Genomic DNA, 26,766 nt, shown 5'->3' on the forward strand with positions numbered 1-26,766 from the left:
TCTCAGGGGTTGTTTCCACGGAGCTGGGGCCGAGCCTGGAGACCCAAAGGCACAGGGGAAGGCAAGACCACATGGACAAGCCTTTGCTCTTTAGTATAGCTCTAATGAACCTCACCCTGTCAGGATCTTTCTTGATTCCTACGGAGACACACCTGTGTGTGAAGCTGCGGCTACAGAGAGCCTGATTCCCTCCGTTTACCGCTGAGTCTGCATTGCCAAGCAACAGCTTGGGAACGCAGCCTGGGGCACTTCCCTTCCCTCGGACAGAGCTCTCCTTGCGGTAGGCCTTGGTAGTTTGCATACAATGGGGCCCTAAGCCCTCTGCAAGTTGGCCTGGCTCCTAGGTCCAAAGGGCAGGCCAGAGCGGAGCTGAGGCTGTCAGGCTCCAGACACATCTCCCATACTCCTACATCCTGCTCCTACCCGGGCGTGAACGCTAGAAGCTGGGAAGGTACCTGGACCGTGCAGGGGCGGGGCGAACGCGGGCGGCGTGGGGCGGGGGTCGGCTTCTGGCGGGGGTGGGGGCGGGCTTCCCAGTTGTGCTCTCGGAGGTGGACACTGAGGCTGAAAACTCGCCGGGAGCGCACCCGGGACTGGGTAAACCCGGGCTGCGCGGGTCGAGATTCAGATGGCTTTGGGTGGGGGTCGGTCCCAGTTGTGCTCCCGGGGTCGCCACTGAGGCTGGGAACGCGCAGGGAGCGCGGCAGGGGCGGGGCTAACCCTGGAGGAGCGGGGCGGGGTCGGCTCACGGGGGGGATGGGGAGGGGTTCCCAGTTGCGCTCTCGGGGGTTGCAACTGCGGCTGGGAACGCCCATTTCGTCCGCTCCTGGGTCCCCAAGGATCGCCATCCCTTGGGTGCAGCGGAGGGCTGCGGACCACAGGTAAGGGAACTGGGACTGCGTGGAGCAGGGAACCAAGTATTCCGCCGTCTTTTGGCACATTCTCGGAGCTCCCCAACCTGGCGGTCGCAGAAAGGCCTTGCCTTTGGGGTCAAGGCCTTAACCGCTCCACCCCTCTGCTGAAAAATCTCAGAGTCTGCGCGGTTTTTCCAAGCAGCCTAGTGTCCGCTGGAAGTCCAAGGGACAGAACACTGAACTCTGGCCGGCTGGCCCAGCCCTGCTTCTGGCATTTTGTAAGCCAGCGGGCCCTTGAGCACCTGCTGGGATGGGAAAGGGAAGGGTCCATGGATTGCACCCTAGAAACTTAGTAGGGTGCATGGATTTCAAACCCTGGTGGCCGCCCAGGCAGCAAAGAAGGGGGGAGGGCACCTTGCTGCCCTTTCATGGCAGAATCTGTGGTTGTCCAGCTGCGTGGGCCTTTTCATGAGGACCCTGTGCAATAAAAGTTTGGTGTTTTGGAACTGAATAATTAGAACGTGTAAAAGCTTTAAATTATGTGGTGGTGTAATTAAAAAACAAAACAAAACAAAACCAAGCTCCAAGTGTTTTGCAAATGGAGGTTTAAATATTGAAGGACTGTATTCCTTGCACTGTGGCATTCTATCAAGAAGTGTGCAGGATTTTTTTTTTTTTAAGAAAAGTGTTCGAAGTGAGGGAAACAGGAAACCCAGAGGTGCCCCTGTATTTTGGGGAAGGCCTTAGGAGGTCACTTGGAAATGCTGCTGGCTGTGCGGGAGGGGGGCAGATGGGCTGTGCAGGCTTGTCCTTTGCATGGATGTTCTTGTGTGTGGAAACCCAGCTCGGAGCCATCTCCTGATGTGTAAGAATTTCGCAGACAAACCTTGAGCTAAGCAATGCATTTTTTCCTAAGAAAATGTTTGTCTTAAGCGATGTAAATATCCTATGTATTTCCGCTAGACTCTGCCTTCAGGTCAGTTCCCCCAAAAGGCTCAGAAGCGATTTGAACAAAACAGCATGTTTTCCTCCTAGCTTGTTCTCCTTATCTATGTTAAGGAAATGATATATTTGCCTGCAATACTGCCTTTCTTCAAGATTCATGTCAATCAAGTTTTGGCCCAGGATGACTCACCTGCTGCCAATATTATCTCAATGCATGTCGTGGGGGAGGGGCCTGGTGCCATTCCCTGAAACAGTTCCTTTCTTTCCTTAGCTGACTGCTAGTGCCTGTACAATATCTGGCTAAAGACCAGCAGGGGGTACACTTACTACCCCCCCCCCACCCCGCCTCGAGTCTAAGTCAGCAGCTTTCTCTATCTCTTTAATACTTTAATAACACTTGATGACACAAAAGCTCTGAGCGATCAAATCATATCAAATCTTCATTTCAGATTGAAGATGCATTCCATGGTATTGCCATCTTAAGTCTTTCCATCGTTATGGAATATCTGTCCATGTATTCAGGATAGTTTTCAGCCAGGGTGTATAATTTCCAGTGTGCCAGTCTTGTCATCCTCGTTACATCCATGGCAAAGTGTTTTATTCATGTTGATATTATTGAAAGGGAATTTTTTAAAATTCCTTTTCAGATTATTATCTGCTAATGTATACAGATAAAACTGTGTAATCATTCATTTTTATCAGTTTGGACAGCTTGATAGTTGTCTTTAATTTCTTTACTTTCTGACACTTTAAGATTATCCTGGGACACATATGTAATGCCTCACCCCTAAATTCAGACATGTGTTCAAAGAACTTCTGTCCTTTTATTTATTTATTTATTTATTTATTCTTTAACATTGAAATCGTTTTGACTATGCTGGGTGTTTGTTGCTAGATGGAAGTAGCTAGGACCTCTGGACTGCAGTCTCTCATCTCTTGCTGACCTCTTGTTGACCTCTGCAGCTTCCTGGTAGGTGGGAGCTTGTTAGTTCCTTGTTCCTTATCAGAACCTCCTGTGGTAAGTGTTTTTCTCTTCTCTGTTGCCTGGTAAGGGTGGGTGGTCATGGGCATCCCAAAGTTGGCTAGAAGTCAATTATTTAGGCAGGCTTGTGCACAGATATGGGAGAAGGCAATGGCACCCCACTCCTGGAAAATCCCAAGGATGGAGGAGCCTGGTAGGCTGCAGTCCATGGGGTGGCTAAGAGTCGGACACCACTGAGTGACTTCATTTTCACTTTTCACTTTCATGCATAGGAGGAGGAAATGGCAACCCACTCCAGTGTTCTTGCCTAGAGAACCCCAGAGACTGCGGGGCCTGGTGGGCTGCCATCTATGGCGTGGCACAGGGTCGGCCTCAACTGAACCACTTAGCAGCTGCAGCAGCAGCAGCAGCAGTGCATAGATATCAAAGGGGATGAGAACAGTCAGGTAGGATCACATATGTCATCGTGAAACAATACTTCTCCTCTTAGCCAAAGCTAACAAAAGATTTCTGTTCTAGGTCAACCTAGAAGAGATCACTTAAGAGGTAAAGAAACTTAAACTCCATTAGCAAAGGCAGTTCAACATCTCAAGAAAACTTGTGCTAGGCACAAAACTCTTTTCTGGGGGCCTACTTTCCCTACAACCTCCTTATCCCATTCTGTACCCATTCCTTTGCTTCTCCCGTCCTGAAAATGCCACCTGTAAGACAGAACTACTTCGTTTTCCTTCTTAAAGTGTGATTGCATTCCATACATTCTTGTAATAACAAGTCATACATTTCCCTTCAGCAACCAAGAACTGACTTTTATATTGGCATTGGCTATAGCCCGCCCCCCTCCCCCCACCCCCAAGAGCAGAACAAAACAAAACAAAACAATTGCTTTCTTACATTTAACATGTCAGGATGGTGCCAGACACTATTCATGGAGAGTCAAAAATCTCTATTGTTTCTGTGTAAAAGGGAGGTCCTTTCAAGTCGTGAATGTTTCAGAACTTTCATTTATTTGGAAATGACCTAGCTATTCAATACACTGTCGTCACAAGGATAGAAACTCGGGTAACCAAAACACCTGGAGAAACGTTTGTTAGTTCAGTTCAGTTCAGTTGCTCAGTCGTGTCTGACTCTTTGGGACCCCGTGGCCTGAAGGACGCCAGGCTTCCGTGTCTGTCACCAGCTCCAGGGGCTTGCTCAAACTCATGTCCATCGAGTCAGTGATGCCATCCAACCATCGTACCCTTGTCATCCCCTTCTCCTCTGCCTTCAATCAAGACTATGAGAGGCAGATATTTTAGAGTATAATTATTGTAAAGAGTTTGTCTAAAAGCTCATATCACATTTACATTTTTTACTTTTGTTGTTGTCGTTTCCAGGTAGTTTCTTGCTGACAAGCTTGTGACAGATATAACAATAGAGCAATTTTTACCTCAAAAGAAACCAAGGCACTATGAACATGTTGTGCTTAATGTTGTTGACTCTTAGACATGTCTATAATGGAGGAGCAAAACCAAAAATACTAGATATTTAATATTGACTAGTTCCCAGTTCACGGGACTCTGACATTCATTTAGGTCAATGTTTTCTTGTATTTCCAGCAGTTTGATTTGGAAGGGCTGCCTTGTCTTGAGACCATTGAAATCAGAACACAGAACTTGAGCAATATTATCAAAAAACACAAGGCTCACACTGACACATACCTTAATCCAAACAGACAGACAAGACATCTTCCAGGTTTCCGCCTGAGATTTAAAATATTTCTTTGAGCCAGTCTTCTGGGGAGTGGGGGGATGGAGGTGGCAGTAAGGCAGGCTTGGGTAACAAGCTAATTGTTGGTCATTGCATATGCAAAGAACCAGCTTTCCGGGTTCCAAGGAAAAAAGTTTCCTTGGTAACCAACTTTGTCTGGTTCTATAGAATATCATGGCCCTCCTAGGTCAGGTCATCTTGCCTTTCTGTAGTCCTCGTTTTATCCCTAAATCATAGACAGCTTGGATTGTCTCTGTGGGGTGTATGTATTGTCCTCATGTTTGACCTGGCGGCAGCAGCGAGGTCCGAGAGCCTCTCCTGGAACCGGGCGTGGGGACGGGGCTCACCGAGAGCCGCTGGTGAAGGTGGGCAGCGCCCCTGGAGCGCGGCAGGGGTGGGGCGCCCCGGGAGGCGCAGGGCGGGTGTCGGCTCCTGGCGGGGGTAGGGGAGGGCTTCCCAGTTGTGCTCTCGGAGATGGCCACTGCGGCTGGAAGCGCGCCGGGAGCGCAGCCAGGGTGGGGTAAACCTGGGCTGCACAGGTCGTGATTCCGCTCGCTGTGGGTGGGGGGTCGGTCCCTGTTGTGCTCCCGGGGGTCGCCAATATGGCTGGGAACCCGCCGGGAGCCCGGCAGGGCCGGGACGAAACCTGGCGGCGCGGGGCGGGGTGGGGGTCCGTTCGCAGCGGGGGTCGGCTCCTGGCGGGGGTGGGGGAGGGCTTTCCAGATGTGCTGTTGGGGGTCGCCATTGCGGCTGGGAATGCCCATTTCGTGAACTCCTGGATCCCCAAGGATCGGCATCCATTGGCCACAGCGGAGGGGTGCGGAACACAGGTAAGGGAACGGGGACTGCGTGGAGCAGGGAACCATGTATTCCGCCCTGTGTTGGCACAGTCTCAGAGCTCCCCAACCTGGCGGTCGCAGGAAGGCCTCGTCTTTGGGGTCAAGGCCTTTACCGCTCCACCCCTCTGCTGAAAATCCTCAGAGTCTGCGCGGTTTTCCCAAGCAGCCTAGTGTCTGCTGGAAGTCCAAGGGACAGAACCCTGAATTCTGGCCGGCTGGCCCAGCCCTGCTTCTGGCACTTTGTAGGCCAGCGGGCCCTGGAGCACCTGCTAGGATGGGAAAGGGAAGGGTATGCGAATTGCACCCTGGTGGCCGCCGAGGCAGCAAAGAAGAGGGGAGGGCACCTTACTGCCCTTTAATGGCAGACAGAATCTGTGGCTGTCCTGCTGCGTGGGCCTTTTCATGGGGACCTTGTGCAATAAAAGTTTACCGGTGACCTTAGGGAACTTCCCAGTGTGCTTCTGACAGATGAGGGATGCTGTGGAGTTGGCGGGGCCTCTCAGGACTCTGCTGGGTTTGGCGCAATGGAAGAGGGCCTCATCTCCAGGGAAGGCAGGAACCTCAGGCTTCCTCTCCGTTTCGGACTCCGACCGCAGGGTCCCTGCAGAGTTGGGACAGGAGAGTCAGGAATCGTCTTGTCTGAGGAAGGGAACTCCGCTTGCCTCTCGAGGTGCTCAGGGGGTCTCAGGCCCCTTGTTGAGCTGTGTGTGGAACCTGCGGGTATTTCCGGAAATGCATGACGGTGACAGTGCCCCTTCGTGTTGTGCCTTCACCCACTGGGTTGCCTTCGAAGAGGTGTCTGGGCCTCGGGTTCTTTTTAAGAGCGGACAGGGAAATCGGGGTCTTTCGGCATGTGGGACCACCCACGGGCTAGTCTCAAATTTCCTAGTGAGGCCGGCTTCATCCTGACGTGTGCCGGGAAGGCCGGGGACCCTTCCAGACAACGCAGGGGGATCGACTCTCCTGTCGCCATCAGGAGGGGAGAAGGGGCTCAGATGAAGTGGGGCCGGAACCCTCGGTGTTACCCTCGAGAGAAACCGGCGTGTGGGGGACTTTTGGGGGTTGCATGAAAGGAGTCAGGTACCATTTCGCACTTCAGGACAGAACCTGGGACTTCCCTTGAGACGCCGTAGCGGGCAAGGGCCTCATTTTGCGAAGACGTTGAAACCATGTGGATTTTCTCGAGTTGCGGCGGGATTCTAGAGTTACGACGGGGATTTCAGGCTTCCTCTTGTGTTGGCCCCGGGAAGCCTAATCTTCCATTCGAGTTGCGAGGGAAAGCTTGGGGTTGCACTCGAGTCACTGCAGGGCCAAAGAGACCTCATCTAGGCCTGTGTCCGGGACTTAACGTTCCTCTCAAGGGAAGACAGGGATCTCAGGGTGGCGTTCCAGACTCCCCCGGGGAGTCAGGCCTAGCCTCGAGGGCAAGCAAAGGATGCCGCTCTCCTCTCAAGTCGCGACGCAGATCTCTTGGAGCCCACTGAGTGGCCTCAAGGGAGTCAGGCCTTCTCTTCAGTTTGGAGAGAGGACTCAGGATTGCGGTCTGGGTCAGGCAGGAAAAGAAGGCCCTCACCTCGCGAGGATGGGGGCTTCTCAGGGGTTTCCTCGAGCTGCGGCGCCCGTGGGGGTTTTTCACGAGGCAAGACGAGGATCTCAGGGAGCCTCTTGTGCGGTGCCAGGGAAGTCAGGTCTCTGTGCGCGTGGCGAGGGGGAGCGCGTCATGGCTCTCGAGTCATGGGAGAGGACTAGGGCCTCCAGACGCGTTGAAGAAGGACACTCGAGGTCTTTCTGGGGTTGCTGCGGGAAAGCCTCATTTCCCTCGACTTCTGCCAGGGACCTGAGGGAACTTCCCATGGTGCCTCTGATAGGTGAGGGATGCTGTGGAGTTGGCGGGGCCTCTCAGGACTCCGCTGGGCTTGGCGCAATGGAAGAGGGCCTCATCTCGAGGGGAGACAGGAAACTTAGGCTTCCTCTCCTTTTCGGACTCCAACCACAGGGTCCCTGCAGAGTTGGGACAGGAGAGTCAGGCCTCGTCTTGTCTGAGGAAGGGAACTCCGCTTGCCTCTCGAATTGCTCAGGGTGTCTCACGTACCTCGTCGAGCTGTGTGTGGAAACCGCGGGTTTTTCCGGACGACTCACGGGGGTGTCAGTGCCCCTTCGAGTGGTACCTTCACCCACAGGGTTGCCTTCGAAGAGGGGTCCGGGCCTCGGGTCCTTCTCAAGAGCGGACCGGGGAATCGGGGGCGTTCGGCATGTGGCACCACCCACGTGGCTCGTCTCGAATTTCCCCGTGAGACCGGCCTCATCCTGAGGTGCGCCGGGAAGGCCGGGAACCCATTCTGGACCACGCAGGGGAATCGCCTCTCCTGTCGCGATCAGGAGGGGAGAAGGGGCTCAGATGAAGCTGTGCCGGGACTCTCGGTGTTCCCCTCGAGGGAACCCGGCGTGTCAGGGAACTTTTGGGTGTCGTACGAAGGGTGTCAGGTACCGTTTCGCACTTCAGGGCGGAACATGGGACTTCCCTTGAGACGCCGTAGTGGGCAAGGGCCTCATCTTGCGAAGACGTTGAAACCACGTGTTTTTTCTCGATTTGCGGTGGGATTCTCGAGTGACGACGGGGATTACAGGCTTCCTCCTCTGTTGGCCCTGGGAAGCCCCGTCTTCCATTCGAGTGGCGAGGGAAAGCTGGGGGCTGCCTTGAGTCACTGCAGGGCCAAAGAGACCTCATCTAGGCGTGTGTCCAGGACCTAATGTTCCTATGAAGGGAAGGCAGGGATCTCGGGGTTGCATTCCAGGATCCCCCGGGGTGCCAGGCCTCGTCTCGAGGGGAAGCCAAGGACTCCGCTGTCCTCCCGAGTCGCAACGCGGATCTCTTGGAGCCCCCTAGTGGCCTCAGTGGAGTCAAGCCTCCTCTTCATTTTGGAGAGAGGGCTCGGGATTGTTCTCCAGGCCATGTAGGAAAAGAAGGCCCTTCACCTCGTGAGGACGGGGGCGTCTCAGGGGTTTCCTCGAGCTGCGGCGCCCTTGGGGGTTTTCTCGCGAGGCACGACGAGGATCTCAGGGAGCCTCTCGTGCGGCGCCAGGGAAGTCAGGTCTCCCTGTGCGTGGCGAGGGGGAGCGCGTCATGGCTCTCGAGTCACGGGAGGGGACTAGGGCCTCGAGACGCGTTGAAGAGGGACTATCGAGGTCTTTCTCGGGTTGTGTCGGGAAAAGTCATTTCCCTCGACTTCTGCCGGGGACCTTAGGGAACTTCCCAGGGTGTCTCTGAGAGTTGATGGATACTGTGGAGTTGGCGGGGCCTCTCGGGACTCCGCTGGGTTTGTCGCAATGGAAGAGGGCCTCATCTCGAGGGGAGGCAGGAACCTCAGACTTCCTCTCTGTTTCGGACTCAGACCGCAGGGTCCCTGCAGAGTTGGGACAGGAGAGTCAGGCTACGTCTTTTCTGAGGAATGGAACTCCGCTTGCCTCTCGAGTTGTTCATCGGGTTTCAGGCCCCTTGTCAAACTGTGTGTGGAATCTGCAGGTTTTTCCAGACGATGCACGGGGGTGTCAGTGATCCTTCGATTTGTGCCTTCATCCCCAGGGTTGCCTTCGAAGAGGTGTCAGGACATTGGGTTCTTATGAAGAGCGGACTGGGAAATCGGGGTCGTTCAGCATTTGGCAGCACCCACGTGGGTTGTCTCGAATTTCCTCATGAAACCGTCCTCATCCTGAGGTGTGCCGCGAAGGTCATGAAACTCTTCCAGACAAAGCAGAGGAATCGACCCTCCTGTGGCGATCAGGAGGGGAGAAGTGGCTCAGATGAAGTGCTGCTGGGAACCTCGGTGTTTCCCTCAAGTGAGACAGGTATGTCGGGTAACTTTTGGGGTCGCATAAAGCGTTCCAAGTACCGTTTCACTCTTCAAAATGGAACGTTGGACTTCTCTTGGGGTGCTCCAGCGGGCAAGGGCCTCATCTTGGAATGACTGGGGAACCACTTGGTTTTTCTCGAGTTGCGGTGGGATATTTGAGTTACCACAGGGAATTCATGCTTTCTCTTGTGTTGGCCCACAAAAGTCTTATCTTCCATTTGAGATTCGAGGAAGAGCTGGAGGTGCGCTCTAGTCACTGAAGGCAAAAGAGACCCCACCAAGGCTTGTGTGCAGGACCTAATGTTCATGTCAAGGGGCGACAGGAATCTCGGGGTTGCATTCCAGACTCACCCTGGAGTCAGGCCTCGTCTTGAGGGGAAGCAAAGGACTCTGCGCTCCTCTCGAGTTGGACGGGTATGTCTTGGAGCCCACTGAGTGGCTTAAAGGGAGTCAAACCTCCTCTGGTGTTTGGAGGGAGGACACGGGATTGCTCTCCAGGCAATGCAGGAAATGAAGGCCCTCATATCCCGATGACTGGGGCGTCTCGTAGGTTTTCTCGAGCTGTGGCGCTAGTGTGGGGTTTCTCACTAAGTAAGACTGGGAGCTCAGTGAGCCTCTCATGTGGTGCCAGGGCAGTCAGGTCTCTATGCACGTGGTGAGAGGGAGCCCGTCATTGTTCTCGAGTCATGGTAGGGGAATTGGGCCTGAAGACGTGTTAAAGAAGGACTCTCAAGGCCTTTCTTGGGTTGCAGCAGGAAACCCTGGGTTCCATCGACTTGTGCCAGTGACCTCAGGAAGCTTCTCAGCGTGCCTCTGAGAAGTCAGGGTCACTGTGGAGTTGGGAGGGGCCTCTCGGAGCTCCACTGGGTTTGGTGCAATGGAAGAGGGCCTCATGACAAGTTGAGGCAGGAACCTCAGGGTTCATCTCCTGGCTTCGAATGCGCCGGATCTGACTCGGAAACCAGAGTCCCTGCAGAGTTGGGACAGGAGAGTCAGGCCTCGTCTTGTGTGGAGGAATGGAACTCCGCTTGACTCTCGCGTTGTTCATGGGGTGACAGGCCACTTGTCGATTTGTATGTGGAACTTGCGGGTTTTTCTGGACGATGCACCGGGGTGTCACTGCCCCTTCGTGTTGTGTCTTGATCCACAGGATTGCCTTCGAGTTGGGTTCTGCCATCGGGTTCTTATCAAGAGCGGACCAGGGAATCGGGGTCTTTTGGCATGTCGCACCACCCATGAGGCTATGTCTCGAATTTCCTCGTGAGACTGGCCTCATCTTGATGTGCGCCAGGAAGGTCGGGAACGCCTTCCAGACAAAGCAGGGGAATCGAACCTCCTGTCGCGATCAAGAGGGGAGAAGAGTCTCAGATGAAGTGGTGCCGGGAACCTCGGTGTTCTCCTCAAGTGAGACTGGTATGTCGGGGAACTTTTGGGGTCGCATCAAGGGTTCCAAGTAACTTTTCGCTCTTCAATACGGAACGTGGGACTTCTCTTGAGACGCTGTAGCGGGCAAGGGCCTCATCTTTCGATGACGGGGGAACCACGTGGTTTTTCTTGAGTTGTGGCGGGATTCTCGAGTTACGACGGGGAATTCAGGCTTCCTCTTCAACTGGCCCAGGGAAGTCCAGTTTTCATTCGAATTGCGAGTTAGAACTGGGGATTGCTCTCGAGACACTGCAGGGCCAAATAGACCTCATCTAGGCTTGTGTCCAGGACCTAATGTTCCTCTGCTGGGGCGACAGCGATCTCGGCATTGCATTCTCGACTCACCCTAGGAATCAGACCTCGTCTCGAGGGGAAGCCAAGGACACCGCTCTCCTCTCGAGTCGCGACGGGTATATCTTGGAGCTCACTGTGTGGCCTAAAATGAGTCAAGCCTCCTGTGGAGTTTGGAGAGAGGACTCAGGATTGCTCTCCAGGCCATACAGGAAAAGATGGCCCTCATCTCGTGAGGACTGGGGCGTCTCGTGTGTATTCTCGAGCTGCGGCTCCAGTGTGGTGTTGCTCACGAGGTATAATGGGGAGCTCAGGGAGCCTCTCCTGTGGCGCCAGGGAAGTCAGGTTTCTATGCGCGTGGCTAGGGGGAGCACGTCATTGCTCTCGAGTCATGGTAGGGGAATCTCACCTCAAGACGCGTTGAAGAAGGACTCTCGAGGTCTTTTACGGGTTGGGGCAGGAAACCCTTGGTTCCCTCGACTTGTGCCGGTGATCTCAGGAAGGTCTAAGGGTGCCTCTGAGAAGTCAGGGATACTGTGCAGTTGGGAGGGGCCTCTCGGGACTCCACTGGGTTCGGTGCAATGGAAGAGGGCCTCATCTCGAGTGGAGGCAGGAAACTCATGTTTCCTCTCCTGACTTCCCCTGGGCCAGATCTGACTCGGATCGCAGTTTCGCTGCAGAGTTCGAACAGGAGAGTCAGGCCTCGTCTTGTGTGGAGGAATGGAACTCTGCTTGCCTCTCCAGTTGTTCACGGGGTGACAGGTCACTTCTCGAGCTGTGTGTGGTACCTGCGGGTTTCTCCGGACGATACCTGGGGGTGTCAGTGCCCCTTCGTGTTGTGCCTTCATCAAAAGGGTTATCTTCAAAGAGGTGTCCGGGCATTGGGATCTTATCAAGAGTGAACCGGGAAATCGGGGTCTTTCGGCATGTGTCACCATCCACGAGGCTATGTCTCGAATATCCTCGTGAGACCGGCCTCATCCTGAGATGCACTGGGAAAGGTGGGAACCCCTTCAAGACAAAACAGGGGAATCAACCCTCCTGTCACGATCAGGAGGGGAGAAGGGGCCCAGATGTAGTGGTGCCGGGAACCTCGGTGTTCTCCTCGAGTCAGACCGGTGTGTCGAGGAACTTTTGAGGTCGCATCAAGGGTGCCAATACCGTTTCGCACTTCAAGACGGAACGTGGGACTTCTCTTGAGACGCTGTAGGGGGCAAGGGCCTCATATTGCGATGACGGGGGAACCACGTGGCGTTTCTCGAGTTGTGGCGGGATTCTCGAGTTTCGACGGGGAATACAGTCTTCCTCATGTGTTGGCCCAGGGAAGTCCTATCTTCCATTCGAGTTTCAAGGGAGAGCTGGGGATTGTCCACGAGTCACTGCAGGGCAAAATAGACCTCATCTAGGCTTGTGTCCAGGACTTAATGTTCGTCCCTAGGGGCGACAGGGATCTGGGGGTTGCATACCAGACTCACCCGGGGAATCAGGCCTTGTCTCGAGGGGAAGCAAAGAACTCCGCTGTCCTTTTGAGTCGCGATGGGTATCTCTTGGAGCCCACTGTGTGCCCTAAAGGGAGTCAAGCCTCCTGTGCTGTTTGGATAGAGGACTCGGGATTCCTCTCCAGGCCATGCAGGAAAAGAAGGCCCTCATCTCGCGATGACGGCGGCATCTCGTGGGTTTTCTAGACTGCCGCGCTAGTGCCAGGTTTCTGACGAGGTACGAGAGGGAGCTCAGGGAGCCTCTCGTGTGGCTCCAGGGAAGTCAGGTCCCCATGAGATGGCTAGGGGGAGTTCGTCATTGCTCTCGAGTCATGGTAGGGTAATCGGGCCGCAAGACGGGTTGAAGAAGGACTCTCGAGGTCTTTCTCGGGTTACTGCATAAAACCCAGGGTTCCCTTGACTTGTGCCTGCGACGTCAGGGAGCTTCTCAGAGTGCCTCTGAGAAGTCAGGGATACTGTGCAGTTTGGAGGGGCCTCTCGAGACTCCTCTGCATTTGGTGGAATGTAAGAGGGACTCATCTCGAGTTGAAGCAGGAATCTCAGTGTTCCTCTCCATTTCTGACTCAGATCGCAAGGTCCCTGCATGTTGGTACAGGAGAGTCAGGCCTCGTATTTTCTGGAGGATGGGACTCCTCTTGCCTCTCGAGTTGTTCTCGAGGTGACAGGCCACTTGTCGAGCTGTGTATGTAACCTGCCCGTTTTTCCGGATGATGCACAGGTGTGTTAGTGCCCCTTCGTGTTGTACCTTCATACTCAAGGCTGCCTTCCAAGAGGTGTCCGAGCATTGGATTCTTATCAAGAGCGGACCGGGAAATTGGAGTCTTCCGGCAAGTGGCACCACCCACAAAGCTACGTATCGAATTTACCCATGAGACCGGCCTCATCCTGAGTTGTGCAGGGAAGGTCGGGCCCCCTTGCAGACAAAGCAGGGGAATCGACCCACCGGTCACCATCAGGAGGGGAGAAGGGGCTTAAATGAAGTGGTGCCGGGAACCTCGGTGTTACCCTTGAGTGAGACCGGCGTGTTGGGGGACTTTTGGGGTCGCATCAAGGGTGCCAAGTACCGTTTCGCATTTCAAGATGGAACCTGGGACATCTTTTGAAACGCTGTAGTGGGCAAGGGCCTCATCTTGCGATGACGGGAGAACCACGTGGTTTTGCTCGAGTTGCGGCGGGATTCTCGAGTTATGACCGGGAATTTAGGCTTCCTCTTGTTGGCCTTGAAATCCAATCTTCCATTCGGGTTGCGAGGGGGAGCTGGGGATTGCACTAGAGTCACTGCAGGGCAAAAGAGACCTAATCTGGGCTTGTGTCCAGGATCTAATGTTGCTCTCCAGGGGCGACAGGGATCTCGGGTTTGCATTCCAGACTCATCCGGGGAGTCAGTTCTCACCTCGAGGGTAAGCAAAGAATTCCGCTCTCATCTCGAGTCGCGATGGGTATCTCTTGGAGCCCAATGTGTGTACTAAAGGGAGTCAAGCCTCCTGTGGAGTTTGGAGAGAGGACTCGGGATTGGACTCCAGGCCATGCAGGAAAAGGAGGCCCTCATCTCGAGATGACGGTGGCGTCTCGTGGGTTTTCTCGAGCTGCGGCGCCAGTGTGGGGTGTCTCATGAAGTACCACGGGGATCTCAGGGAGCCTCTTGTGTGGCGCCAGGAAAATCCAGTATTCCTTTCGAGTTGCGAGTTAGAACTGGGGATTGCTCTCCAGTCACTGCAGGGCAAAATAGACCTCATCTACGCTTGTGTCCAGGACCTAGTGTTCCACTACTGGGCCGACAGGGATCTCAGGGTTGCATTCTCGACTCACCCGGAGAGTCAGGCCTCGTCTTGAGGGGAAAAAAAGGACTCCACTCTCCTGTCGATTCGCGACGGGTATCTCTTGGAGCCCACTGTGTGGCGTAAAGGGAGTGAAGCCTCCTATGGAGTTTGGAGAGATGACTCGGGATTGTTTTCCTGGCCATGCAGGAAAAAAGGCCCTCATATCTCGATGACGGGGGCGTCTCGTGGGTTTTCTCCAGCTGCGGCGCCAGTATCAGTTTTCTCACGAGGTACGACGGGGAACTCAGAGAGCCTCTCGTGTGGTGCTAGGGACGTCAGGTCTCCGTGCATGTGGTGAAGGGGAGTGCGTGATTGCTCTCGAGTCATAGTAGGCGAATTGGGCCTCAAGACGCATTGAAGAAGGACTCTCGAGGTCTTTCTCGGGTTGCGGCAGGGAACCCTGCGTTCCCTCGACTTGTGTCGGTGACCTCAGGCAACTTCTCAGGGTGCCTCTGAGAAGTCAGGGACACTGTGGATTTGGGAGGGGCCTTTCGTTATTCAACTGTGTTTGGTGCAATCGAAGAGGGCCTCATCTCGAATGGAGGCAAGAACCTCAGGGGTCCTCTCCATTTCTGACTCGGGTCGCAGAGTACCTGCCGAGTATGGACAAGAGAGTCACGCCTCGTCTTCTGTGGAGGAATGGATCTCCGCTTGCCTTTCGAGTTGTTCACGGAGTGACAGGCCACTTGTTGAGCTGTGTGTGGAACCTGCGGGTTTTTCCAGACGATGCACAGGGGTGTCAGTGCCCCTTCGTGTTGTGCCTTCATCCAAAGGGTTGCCTTCAAAGAGGTGTCCGGGCATCGGGTTCTTTTCAAGAGCGTACCAGAAAATTGGGGTCTTTCAGCATGTGGTACCACCCATGAGGCTACGTCTCGAATTTCCTCGGGAGACCGGCCTCATCCTGAGGTTCGCCGGGAAGGTAGGGAACCCCTTGCAGACAAAGCAGGGGAATCGATCCACCGGTCACGATCAGAAGGGGAGAAGGGGCTCAGATGAAGTGGTGCCGGGAACCTCGGTGGTCCCCTCGAGTGAGACCAGTATGTCACGGCACTTTTGAGGTCGCATCAAGGGTGCCAAGTACAGTTTCGCACTTCAAGACAGAACGTGGGAATTCTCTGGAGATGCTCTAGCGGGCAAGGGCCTCATATTGCGATGACGAGGGAAACACGTGGTTTTTCTCGAGATGCGGCGGGATTCTCGAGTTACGACGGGGAATTCAGGCTTCCTCTTGTGTTGGCCCAGGAAGTCCAATCTTCCATTCAACTTGTCACAGAGAGCTGTGGGTTGCTCTCGAGTCACTTCAGGGCAAAGAGTCCTCATCTAGGCTTGGGTCCAGGACGTAGTGTTCCTCTCCAGGGGCAACAGGGATATCGGGGTCGCATTCCAGTCTCACCTGGTGGGTCACGCCTCGTCTCGAGTGGAAGCAAAGGACTCCACTATCCTCTCGAGTCCCGACGTGTAACTCTTGGAGCCCAATGAGTGGCCTAAAGGGAGTCAAGCGTCCTGTGTAGCTTGGACAGAAGGTTCACGCTTGATCTGCATACCATTCAGTTAAAGATGGCCCTCCTCTCTTGATGACGGGAGCATCTCATGGGTTTTCTCGAGCTGCGGCGTCAGTGTGGGGTTTCTCACGAGATATGATGGGGAGCTCAGGGAGCCTCTCGTGTGGAGCCAGAGAAGTCAGGCCTCCATGAGTGTGGCCAGGCATATCGCGTCATTGCTCTGGAGTCATGGGAGGGACTAGGGCCTCAAGACGCATTTAAGAAGGACTCTCGAGGTCTTTCTTGGGTAGGGGCGGGAAACACTTATTTCCCTCGACCTCTACCGGGGACCTTAGGGAACTACCCAGGTGCCTCTGAGAGGTGAGGGATACTGAGGACTTAGAGGGGCCTCTCGGGACTCGACTAGGTTTGACGAAATGAAAGAGGGCCTCATCTCGATTGGAGGCAGGGACCTCAGGCTTCCTCTCCATTTCTGACTCCGACCGCAGGGTCCCTGCAGGGTTGGGACAGGAGAGTCAGGCCTCATCTTGTCTGAGTAATGGAACTCTGCTTGCCTCTTGAGTCGTTCAGTGGGTTTCAGGCCCCTTGTCGAGCTGTGTGTGGAACCTGCGGGTGTTTCCAGAAGATGCACAGGGGTGTCATTGCCCCTTCATTTTGTGCCTTCCCCCACAGGGTTGCCTTCAAAGAGGTGTCCGGGCATCGGGTTCATTTCAAGAGCGGACCAGGAAATCGGGGTCGTTCGGCATGTGGCAGCACCAACGTGGCTCATCTCAAATTTCCTCGTGAGACCAGCATCATCCTGAGGTGCGCCGGGAAGGCCGGGAACACCTTCCACACAAAGAAGGGGAATCGACTCTCCTGTCGTGATCAGGTGGGGAGATGGGGCTCAGATGAAGTGGGGCCGGGACTCTAGGTGTTCCACTCGAGGGAACCCGGCATTTCAGGGAACTTTAGGGGTCGCAACAAGGGAGCCAAGTACCGTTTCCCACTTCAGGACGGAACATGTGACTTCCCTGGGGACGCTGTAGCGGGCAAGGGCCTCATTCTGTGAAGACGTTGGAACCACGTCGTTTTTCTCGAGTTGAGTCTGGATTCTCGAAAACGACGGGGATTTCAGGCTTCCTCTTGGGTTGGCCCTGGGAAGCCCAATCTTCCCCTGGAGTTGCGAGGGAAAGCTGGGGGTTCTGCTCGAGTCACTACAGGGCCAAAGAGACCTCATCGAGGCGTGTGTCCAGGACCTAATATTCCTCTCAAGGGAAGACAGGGATCTCGGGTTTCCATTCCAGACTCCCCCAGGGAGTCAGGCCTCGCCTCGAGGGGAAGCAGAGGACTCCGCTTTCCTCTCAAGTCGCGACACGGATCTCTTGGACCCCAATGAGTGGACTCAAGGGTGTCGAGCCTCCTCTTCAGTTTGGAGAGAGGACTCGGGATTGCTCTCCAGGCCAGGCAGGAAAAGAAGGCCCTCATCTAGCGATGACGGGGGCGTCTCATGGGTTTCCTCAGGCTGCGGCTCCCATGGGGGTTTTCTCACGAGGCACGACGAGGACCTCAGGGAGCCTCTTGTGCGGTGCCAGGGAACTCATGTCTCCATGCGCATGGCGAGGGGGAGCTGGTCATCACTCTCGAGTCATGGGAAGTGACTAGGGCCTCAAGACGCGTTGAAGAAGGACTCTCGAGGTCTTTCTCGGGTGGCGGCGGGAAACCCTCGTTTCCCTCGACTTCTGCAGGGGACTATAGGGAACTTCCCATGGTGACTCTGAGAGGTGAGGGATGCTGTGGAGTTGGCAGGGCCTCTCGGGACTCTGCTGGGTTCGGCGCAATGGAAGAAGGCCTCATCTCGAGGGGAGGCAGGAACCTCAGGCTTCCTCTCCGATTCTGACTCCGACTGCACGGTCCCTGCAGTGTTGGGACAGGAGAGTCATGCCTCGTCTTGTCTGAGGAATGGAATTCTGGTTGCCTCTCGAGTTGTTCCGGGAGTCTCAGGCCCCTTGTCGAGCTGTGTGTAGACCCTGCGGGTTTTTCCAGATGATGCACGGGGGTGTCAGTGCCCCTTCGTGTTGTGCCTTCACTCAAAGGGTTGCCTTCGTAGAGGTGTCCGGGCATCGGGTTCTTATCAAGAGCGGACCGGATAATCAGGGTCGTTCGGCACGTGGCACCTCACACGTGGCTAGTCTCGAATTTCCTCCTGAGACCGGCCTCATCCTGAGGTGCACCAGGAAGGCCGGGAACCCCTTCCAGAGAAAGCAGGGGAATCGACTCTCCTGTCGCGATCAGGAGGGGAGAAGGGGCTCAGATGAAGTGGTGCCGGGACCCTCGGTGTTCCCCTCGAGGCACCCAGCGTGTCGGCGAACTTTTGCGGTCTCATCAAGGGTGTCAAGTACCGTTTCGCACTTAAGGACGGAACATGGGACTTCCCTGGAGACGCCGGGAACTTCGGTGTTCCCCTGGAGTGAGACCGGTATGTTGGGGAACTTTGGGGTCGCATCAAGGGTGCCAAGTAGCATTTCGAACTTTAGGATGGAACGTGGGACTTCTCTTGAGACTCTAGCTGGCAAGGGCCTCATATTGCAATGAAGGGGGAACCACATGGTTTTTAAGACTTGAGGCTGAATTCTCGAATTACGATGGGAAATTCAGACTTTCACTTGTGTTGACCGTGGGAAGACCAATCTTCCATTCAAATTGTGAGGGAGAGATGGAGGTTGCTCTCGAGTCACTGTAGGGCAAAATAGACCTCATCTAGGCTTGTGTCTAGGACATAATGTTCCACTCCAGGGGCGACAGGGATCTCGGGGTTGCATTCCAAACTCACCCGGGGAGTCAGGCCTCGTCTCGAGGGAAGCAAAGGACTCCGCTCTCCTCTCGAGTCGCACCGGGTATTTCTTGGACCCAACTGAGTGGCCTAAAGGGAGTCAATCCTCCTGTGAAGTTTGGAGAGAGGACCAGGGATTGCTCTCCAGGTCAGGCAGGAAAAGAAGGCCCCCATCTCTCCTTGACGGGGGCATCTTGTGGTTTTTCTCGAACTGCGGCGCCACTGTGTGTTTTCTCACGAGGTACGATGGGGTACTCAGGGAGCCTCTTGTGTGGTACTAGGGAAGTCAGTTTTCCTGCTTGTGGCGAGGGGAGCGCGTCCTTGCTCTGGAGTCATGGTAGGGGAATCGGCCATCAAGAGACGTTGAAAAAGGACTCTCCAAGTCTTTCTCGGGTTACTTCAGGAAACTCTGGGTTCCCTCGACTTGTGCCAGTGACCTCAGGTAGCTTCTCAGGGAGCCTCTGAGAATTCAGGGATACTGTGGTGTTGGGAGGGGCCTCTCGGGACACCATTGAGTTTGGTTCAATGGAAGAGGGCCTCTTCTCTAGTTGAGGCAGGAACCTCAGGCTTCCTCTCCATTTCTGACTCCGACCGCAGGGTCCCTGAAGAGTTGGGCCAGGAGGGTAAGGCCTCGTCTTGTGTGAAGGAATGCAACTTCACTTGCCTCTCGAGTTGTTCACGGGGTGACAGTCCACATTTGGAGCTGTGAGTGGAATCGGCGGGTTTTTCCAGACGATGCATGGGGATGTCAGTGTCCCTTTGTGTTGTGCCTTCATCCACAGGGTTGCCTTCGAAGAGATGTCCGGGCGTCAGGTTCTTATCTAGAGTGGACCGGGAATTCGGGATCTTTCAGCATGTGGCACCAACCATGAGGCTACTTTTCGAATTTCCTCATGAGACCGGCCTCATCCAGAGGTTCGCGGGGAACGTCGGGAACCCCTTGCAGACAAAGCATGGGAGTCGACCCTCCTGTCGCGATCAGGAGGGGTGAAGGGGCTCACAGGAAGTGGTGCCGTGAACTTTGGTGTTTCCCTCGAGTGAGACCGGTATGTCAGGGAACTTTGGGGGTCGCATCAAGGGTGCCAAGTACCGTTTTGTACTTCAGGATGGAACGTGGGACTTCTCTTGATACGCTGTAGCGGCCAAGGGCCTCATCTTGCGATGACGGGGGAGCCACGTGGTTTTTCTCGAGTTGCGGCGGGATTCTCGAGTTACGACGGGGATTTCAGGCTTCCTCTTGTGTTGGGCCAGGGAAGTCCAATCATCCATTCGAGTTGCGAGGGAGAGCTGGGGGTTGCGCTCGAGTCACTGCAGGGCAAAGGAGACCTCATCTAGGCTTGTGTCCAGGACCTAAGGTTCCTCTCCAAGGGCCACAGGGATCTCAGGTTTGCATTCCAGACTCACCCAGGGAGTCAGGCCTCGTGTCGAAGGGAAGCAAAGGACTCCGCTCTCCTTTCGAGTCGCGACGGGCACCTCTTGGAGCCCACTTTGTGGCATAAAGGGAGTCAAGCCTCCTTTGAAGTTTGGAGAGAGGACTTGGGACTGCTCTCCAGGCCATGCAGGAAAAGATGGCCCTCATCTCCCGATGACGGAGGGGTCTTGTGGGTTTTCTCGAGCTGCGGAGCCAGTGTGGGGTTTCACACGAGGTACGTCAGGGAGCTCAGGGAGCCTCTCATGTGGCGCCAGGGAAGTCAGGTCTCCATGTGCGTGGCGAGGGGGAGCGCGTTATTGCTTTCGAGCCATGGTAGGGGAATCTGACCTCAAGACACATTGAAGAAGGACTCTCGAGGTCTTTCTTCGATTGTGGCAGGAAACCCTTATTTCCCTCGACGTTTGCCGGTGGCCTCAAGGAGCTTCTCAGAATGCCTATGAGAAGTCAGGGATACTGTGGAGATGGGAGTGGCCTCTCGGGACTCCACTGGGTTTGTTTTAATGGAAGAGGGCCTCATCTCAGGTTGAGGCAGGAACCTCAGGTTTCCTCTCCATTTCTGACTCAGATCGAAGCGTGCCTGCAGAGTTGGGATTGGATACTAAGGCCTCGTCTTGTCTGAGGAAGGGAACTCCGCTTGCCTCTCTCATTGTTTAAGGGGTGACAGGCCAGTTGTGGAGCTGTATGTGGATCCTGTGGGATTTTCCGGACGATGAACAGGGTTGCCAGTGCCCCCTCGTGTAGTGCCTTCATCCACAGGGTTGCCTTAGAAGAGGTGTCCGGGCATCGGGTTCTTATCAAGAGCAAGACCGAGAAATCAGGGTCTTTCGGCACATGGCACCAACACGAGGCTACGTCTCGAATTTCTTCGTGAGACTGGCCTCATCCTGAGGTGCGCCATGAAGGTCGGGAACCCCTTCTAGACAAAGCAGGGGGATCGACCTTCCTGCCGTGATCAGGAGCGGAGAAGGGGCTCAAATGAAGTGGTGCCACGAACTTCGGTGTTCCCTTGGAGTGAGACCGGTATATTGGGGAACTTTTGGGGTCGCATCAAGGGTGCCAAGTAGCATTTCGAACTTTATGACGAAACATGGGACTTCTCTTGAGACTCTGTAGCGGGCAAAGGCCTCATATTGCGATGAATGGGGAACCACGTGGTTTTTAAGAGTTGCGGCGGGATTCTCGAGTTACAACGGGAAATTCAGACTTCCTCTTGTGTTGGCCCAGTGAAGACCAATCTTCCATTCGAATTGCGAGGGAGAGATGGGTGTTGCTCTCGAGTCACTGTAGGGCAAAACAGACCTCATCTAGGCTTTTGTCCAGGACATAATGTTCCTCTCCAGGGGCAACAGGGATCTCGGGGTTGCATTCCAGACTCACCCAAGGTAAGGCCTCATCTCGAGGGGAAACAAAGTACTCTGCTCTCCTCTCAAGTCGCGACAGGTATCTCTTGGAGCCCATTGAGTGGCCTAAAGGGAGTAAAGCCTCCTGTGAAGTTTGGAGAAAGGACCAGGGATTGCTCTCCAGGTCAGGCAGGAAGAAGTCCCCAATCTCGCGATGACGGTGGCGTCTCGTGGGTTTTCCCGAGCTGCGGCGCCAGTGTGGGGTTTCTCACGAGGTATGACGGGGAGCTCAGGGAGCCTCTCATGTGGCGCCAGTGAAGTGAGGTGTCCATGCACATGGCGAGGGGGAGCGTGTCATTGCTCTCGAGTCATGGTAGGGGAATCCGGCCTCAAGACGCGTTGAAGACGGACTCTTGAGGTCTTTCTCGGGTTGCGGCAGGAGACCCTGTGTTCCCTCGACTTGTGCCGGTGACCTCAGGGAGTTGCTCAGGGTTCCTCTGAGAAGACACTGATACTGTGGTGTTGGGAGGGGCCTCTCGGGACTCCACTGCGTTTGGTGCAATGGAAGATTGCCGGGAGCCAGCGAGAGACATTCCACTCATGACAAATGTCATGAGGAAAGAGTCTCGGCATACGCAAAGGCGGGATCGAGCCTCCGGGAGTTCCCCCGTATATTCTTGAGCATCTACCCCCAAAAACCAAAGTCTGCCTTTTTTATGGCTTTGTTCTCTCACCTCTGACATTACTGCGGATGTCCCCTACCACCATCTCACTCTCTCTGTCAAAGAGCTAACTTACAGCTCCAACTAATAATGTTCCTGGGCAATTAGTAGTGTTTAAATCCAAACCCCTCAGATGGTTTTCTAACTCGCCTGACAAGTTTACCCGGTCTCCTACAGCTATGCATACGATTGTGTACAGTCTCCCAGCCTCGAGACGCACGGGAAGTTTAAGATATTCAAATAGCTTAGAGCCTCTCAGAGAGTTAGAAACTGTCAGAATAAAACTAGTAAAAGATTTCATTGATGAACCAATCCTTTTTGCCAAGTTTCCACATCCCTTGAATTGTATCCTTGAATGTGTGTTAATTAATATAGTTGGTATGTAGAAAAAATAAGTACTGGCCTTGATGTTAGTAACTTTAGACCCTTAAGGTAATAAATTCTTTTCTTTTTTGTAAACCCATTACACATCCTCCCTATAGGAATGCAATTTTATCTTCGAAAGATGGCGCCAAACCTTAAACAATTACTCTTAGAGAAAATAACTCTTATGGTTGATAAGTCTTTGTCAAGAGTCATAAAATGTTAATAGGTCTTCTGGCCAGAAGATGATGTAAATCATCTAAACCATTTTAATACGATAAATCTGCAGAAAAGAAACCCTGGTTTTTGATAAGGATTAAAGACTGCTGACTTTGCATCCCCTATTATCCTCTATGTGTAACTTAGGGTATTAAAACCTGTGTTGAAAATAAAGTTACGGGCCTTGCTCGCCAACGCTTGGTCTCCCCATGTCATTATTCCCCTCAATTTTCAGATGAGTGTCCATCTGGAGCGCGGATATCCTCTGCGACCATTTATTTGCCTGGGCTTCGAAGACCTACTCGATAAGGTGTCTAAGGTGGGGCAACTTCCTCTATTCTAGAGGGCACTTGCAGCCTCCGTGGTCAGAGCTAACCTGGTGTCATGGGTTATATTGATTTTCCGCGTAAACCAAGCTACTCAGCTGCTTTTCTCCACTGAATTTTCCTACTGAGCTATCCTCATTCTATTACTCTTTATATCTTTGATGAATAAATAAATATATAAATAGGTCGCCTACTCCATCTTCCCTTCAAATACCCTGGATCAGCTGGGGCTGGACCTCTGCAGGTGGCGCCCGAGACAGGCATTTCGAAGGTAAATCCCCAACCCCATTCCCCCAGTGTTCAGTTTTCGGGACAGATAGGATCCCACTTAGGGGGCTGCAGATCCCCCTGTAGAATAGACAGGGCGAGAGGAGTGGGAAGTGTTGAAGAGTTAGAGAGAAAAAACGGTTTCTAAAAAGGCTGACAAAAAGGGCCTAATCTTTAGATAGCTAAAAGCAAAATCTTTTACTATCCTTAATTTTCTGACATGGGCAACACTGAATCAAATGAAAGACAGCTCTTTATAGGAGTAATTTTACAGTTATTAAGTAAAAGAAGAATCAAGGTTAAAACATCTTCCATTCAATCATTTTTTTACATTTGTACAAGACCACTGCCCTTGGTTTCTACAACAAGGCACTGTTAACCTAGATATCTTGAAAAAAACTAGGAAAACAGCTAAGAGCTTATTGTGCTCAGCAAGGTTTGGAAAAAATCCCTACTTACACCTTTCCTCTGTGGAATATGACTAGAGATGTTTTAGATCCAGCTCATGAATTTGAAAAGGTACCTGTTAAAGTGGAAAGTAAAGTTGGAAAAGTACCTGTTAAACAAAAAAGCAAATCTGAAAAGGTACCTGTTATAAAGAAAAGTGAAAATGAAGAGGCTATACCTAGCTATCGACAGCTAAATGAATGGCTAGCCGCTATGACTGCCAATGAGCATGTAAAAGATAGGGATGAAAAGAAAGATCAGCTCTCCCCTCAATTTGAAAAAGGTTTAGAGGAAACAGCAGCTCGATGCCATTCTGATGAGGATTGTTTTTTTTTGTTTTTTTTTTTTAGCTAAAGATGCTCCTAAAAGTTTAAGAAAACATCCCTAATCAGACCATCTGCTCCTAGGAGGTTGAGAGAAACATCCCCGATCAGACAGTTCGTAAGATTTAGTTACCAAACAGTTAAAGGATCTCCGGAACAGAAGAGGAAAACTTCGGGACGCTCCCATCCCCCTATGCCTCCTCCTCCATGTCGGGGTAAAGGGCCACCGCTAGGAGTTTCCCGGAGAAGGATTTTCTCTAGTCCCAAGGATGAACTCGATCCTCACCTTGAGGCTTCTTTTCTAGTCCCCTCTGAAGTTTAGCCAGGGTAAAGAGGTTACAAAATAAATAAAAATATTCTCTAAAATTAAAAAAAAAAATTAAAAATGGATTTCTCTGCATCTAAGAATAGACAAATATTTATTGACTGTGGAATATGATTAGAAATGTCCTGGACCTCCGTCACGAGGCTGTTAAATAGCCTATGGGGGAGGCTATAGAGGTGGATGGTGGTGAGTCTCCATTTACTGCACAGATCATATTTTCTGCCATTGAAAAAAAAAAAAGGAGGGAGAAAGTGGTCTACCTCCCGAGGAAGGAGAGGGCTTACAGGACGCTGCGGCCGAGAGCCCTGGCGAGCTCCCTCCCCCTCTGCACAAACCTTTAAAAAACTTATCCACCACTTTCTGATTTAAGGAGACCACCACCGCCTTCGATTGTGCCTCCCAGGACCCAGGAGTTCCCCACTTTGCCCCCAAAGCCTCCCAAAGTGTTGCCTAAGACTGAGGAAGATAAAAAGTTTTTTAAACAAAGGAGCTTTTAGTACACAATATTCAGAGCGTGCTCCTTGGAGAAAACTCCCTCAGGGGGGTCTCACCCAGGCTAGGAGAAAAGCGAAAAGGCAAGGAGATTTAATAACAATATTAACCCCTGATGTGCCACTTACTCCAATTCCAACCGGAGTGGCTGGCCCCCTATCTGAGGACATTGTAAGATTTGTCCTGGGGCGTAGCTCGCTTTCTTTTAAAAAAAAATTAAATAAAAAAAAAAGAAAGAAAAGAAATTTCGCTGGTGCATGGTGTAGTAGATTCTGATGATATTGAGAAATTAAAGTCTTGATCTCACTGCCTATCAAAACTGTACAAATTAATAAAGGTCAAAGAGTAACACAGCTTTTACTTTTACCTTACTATCAGACAAGGAAAAACTTGACTTCTCAAGCTAAGAGCCACAAAACATTTGGATCTAGTGATCTAGCCTTTTGGGTGCAGGAAATTACAGTTCCAAGGCCTTTAAAAGATCTTTTAATTCAAGAGAATAAAACGCCAGGGCTATTAGACACAGGAACAGACGTCTCTTAACATTGCTGGGAAAGACTGGCCCAGCTCCTGGCCAACACATAATACTGAAAATGAGTTGGTGGGATTAGAGAAAGTGGTATGTGGGGTGGAGATGCTGTACAGGTGGTACATTTAACAATACTTTATATATTGTTATAAATACATAATATAAATGTATTTGCCTAATTACAGTTTGCCTAATTAGGTATGGGTATAAATAAAATATAATAAAGGTATACCTAATTCTATTTATAGATCTATACTTAATTAATTTGTATATAAATTAATATGTATACTATATACACACACATATATATATACTGTATAATTAAATATATATGGCAGAATATAATGTGTGTGTGGCTGATATTAATTGGTATGGATTGATGTGCTGTGATGATATATGTTCTATATACTGTATAATTATAAATGTGTGACATGTATTATTACAGTATATTGGTTTGTGTTGGTTGGTATTAGCTGTGTATGTGTTGTATTGTTGTAATATATATTAATTAATATATTAATTATAAAGATTAATTCAAGTATATTGATTTATATATATTATATGTCAATAACTTTATACTTGTTGCCATATATAAATACATATATAAATGCATTTTGCATTTAGGTATATCTGTATACCTGTATACCAAAATGAGATAAGGAGGTTATACATTTATTACTTAAATTTATACAGAGACCTAAACTAAACATTAGACCTAAATTAACATATCCATAGGGAAACAGCTAGACAAATAGTGAAGTTATGTTCCAATTGTAATTAATCACTTAAACGTAAACACACAGGGGCAGACTACAATGATGAGACACTAGATGCCTGAATTACAGGCTACGACTCGGCCCCTGGTCAAGTAAAAAGGCCCCCTTACGGGAGAGTGAAAAAGGCCAGATGTGTTGCTAACTTGTGGGAGAGGGTATGCTTGTATATTTCTACAGAATGCAGATTCTCCGGTTTGGATCTCAGACAAATTCGTCATGTCACATTCCCCAAAGACCAGGTTCGCGGCGCGCGCACTCGCTCGCTCCCCCTCCCCCAGCCAGCTCTCGCCTCCGCGCCACCAGCAGCGCCTCGCACCCACCTCTCTGCACCCCGTGACCTAGAGCAAAGAAGTCTGTGCAGCGAGTGAGGGCCAGAGAGGAAAGCGCGCCCGCGGAGTGCCGTCCAGACCAGCGTGGCCCCACCGGCGAGAGGGGACCGCCCTGAGCCCAAGCGGTGGCGGCTAGCCCTAAACCACGAACCCTGCCCCTCCGCCCACCATAGGCGCCTTGGCCCACAGCCTGCCGCTCGCGTTCTGCCTCCTGATGCTGGGGACACTGCTCCCCCGGGCTGACGCCTACAGCTGCTCCCTGGTTCATCTTGTTTAAACCCTCAATATAATGTTTGCTCCTTTGTAATGC

At 52.4% G+C, this 26,766-nt stretch overlaps 1 long non-coding RNA gene across 1 annotated transcript; it reads left to right on the forward strand.

Annotated features, from left to right (window-relative positions):
• Positions 1-86: 86 nt before the first annotated feature.
• LOC129640840 (uncharacterized) lies at positions 87-24,424 on the forward strand. Its single transcript, XR_008708995.1, has 5 exons — positions 87-280; positions 16,427-16,625; positions 22,878-22,961; positions 23,154-23,239; positions 24,033-24,424. It is a non-coding gene; the product is annotated as an uncharacterized LOC129640840 (long non-coding RNA).
• The last annotated feature ends 2,342 nt before the right edge of the window (positions 24,425-26,766 follow it).

Source organism: Bubalus kerabau, unplaced genomic scaffold (assembly GCF_029407905.1).
Source record: "Bubalus kerabau isolate K-KA32 ecotype Philippines breed swamp buffalo unplaced genomic scaffold, PCC_UOA_SB_1v2 scaffold_41, whole genome shotgun sequence".
Classification (NCBI taxonomy): Eukaryota; Metazoa; Chordata; class Mammalia; order Artiodactyla; family Bovidae; genus Bubalus; species Bubalus kerabau.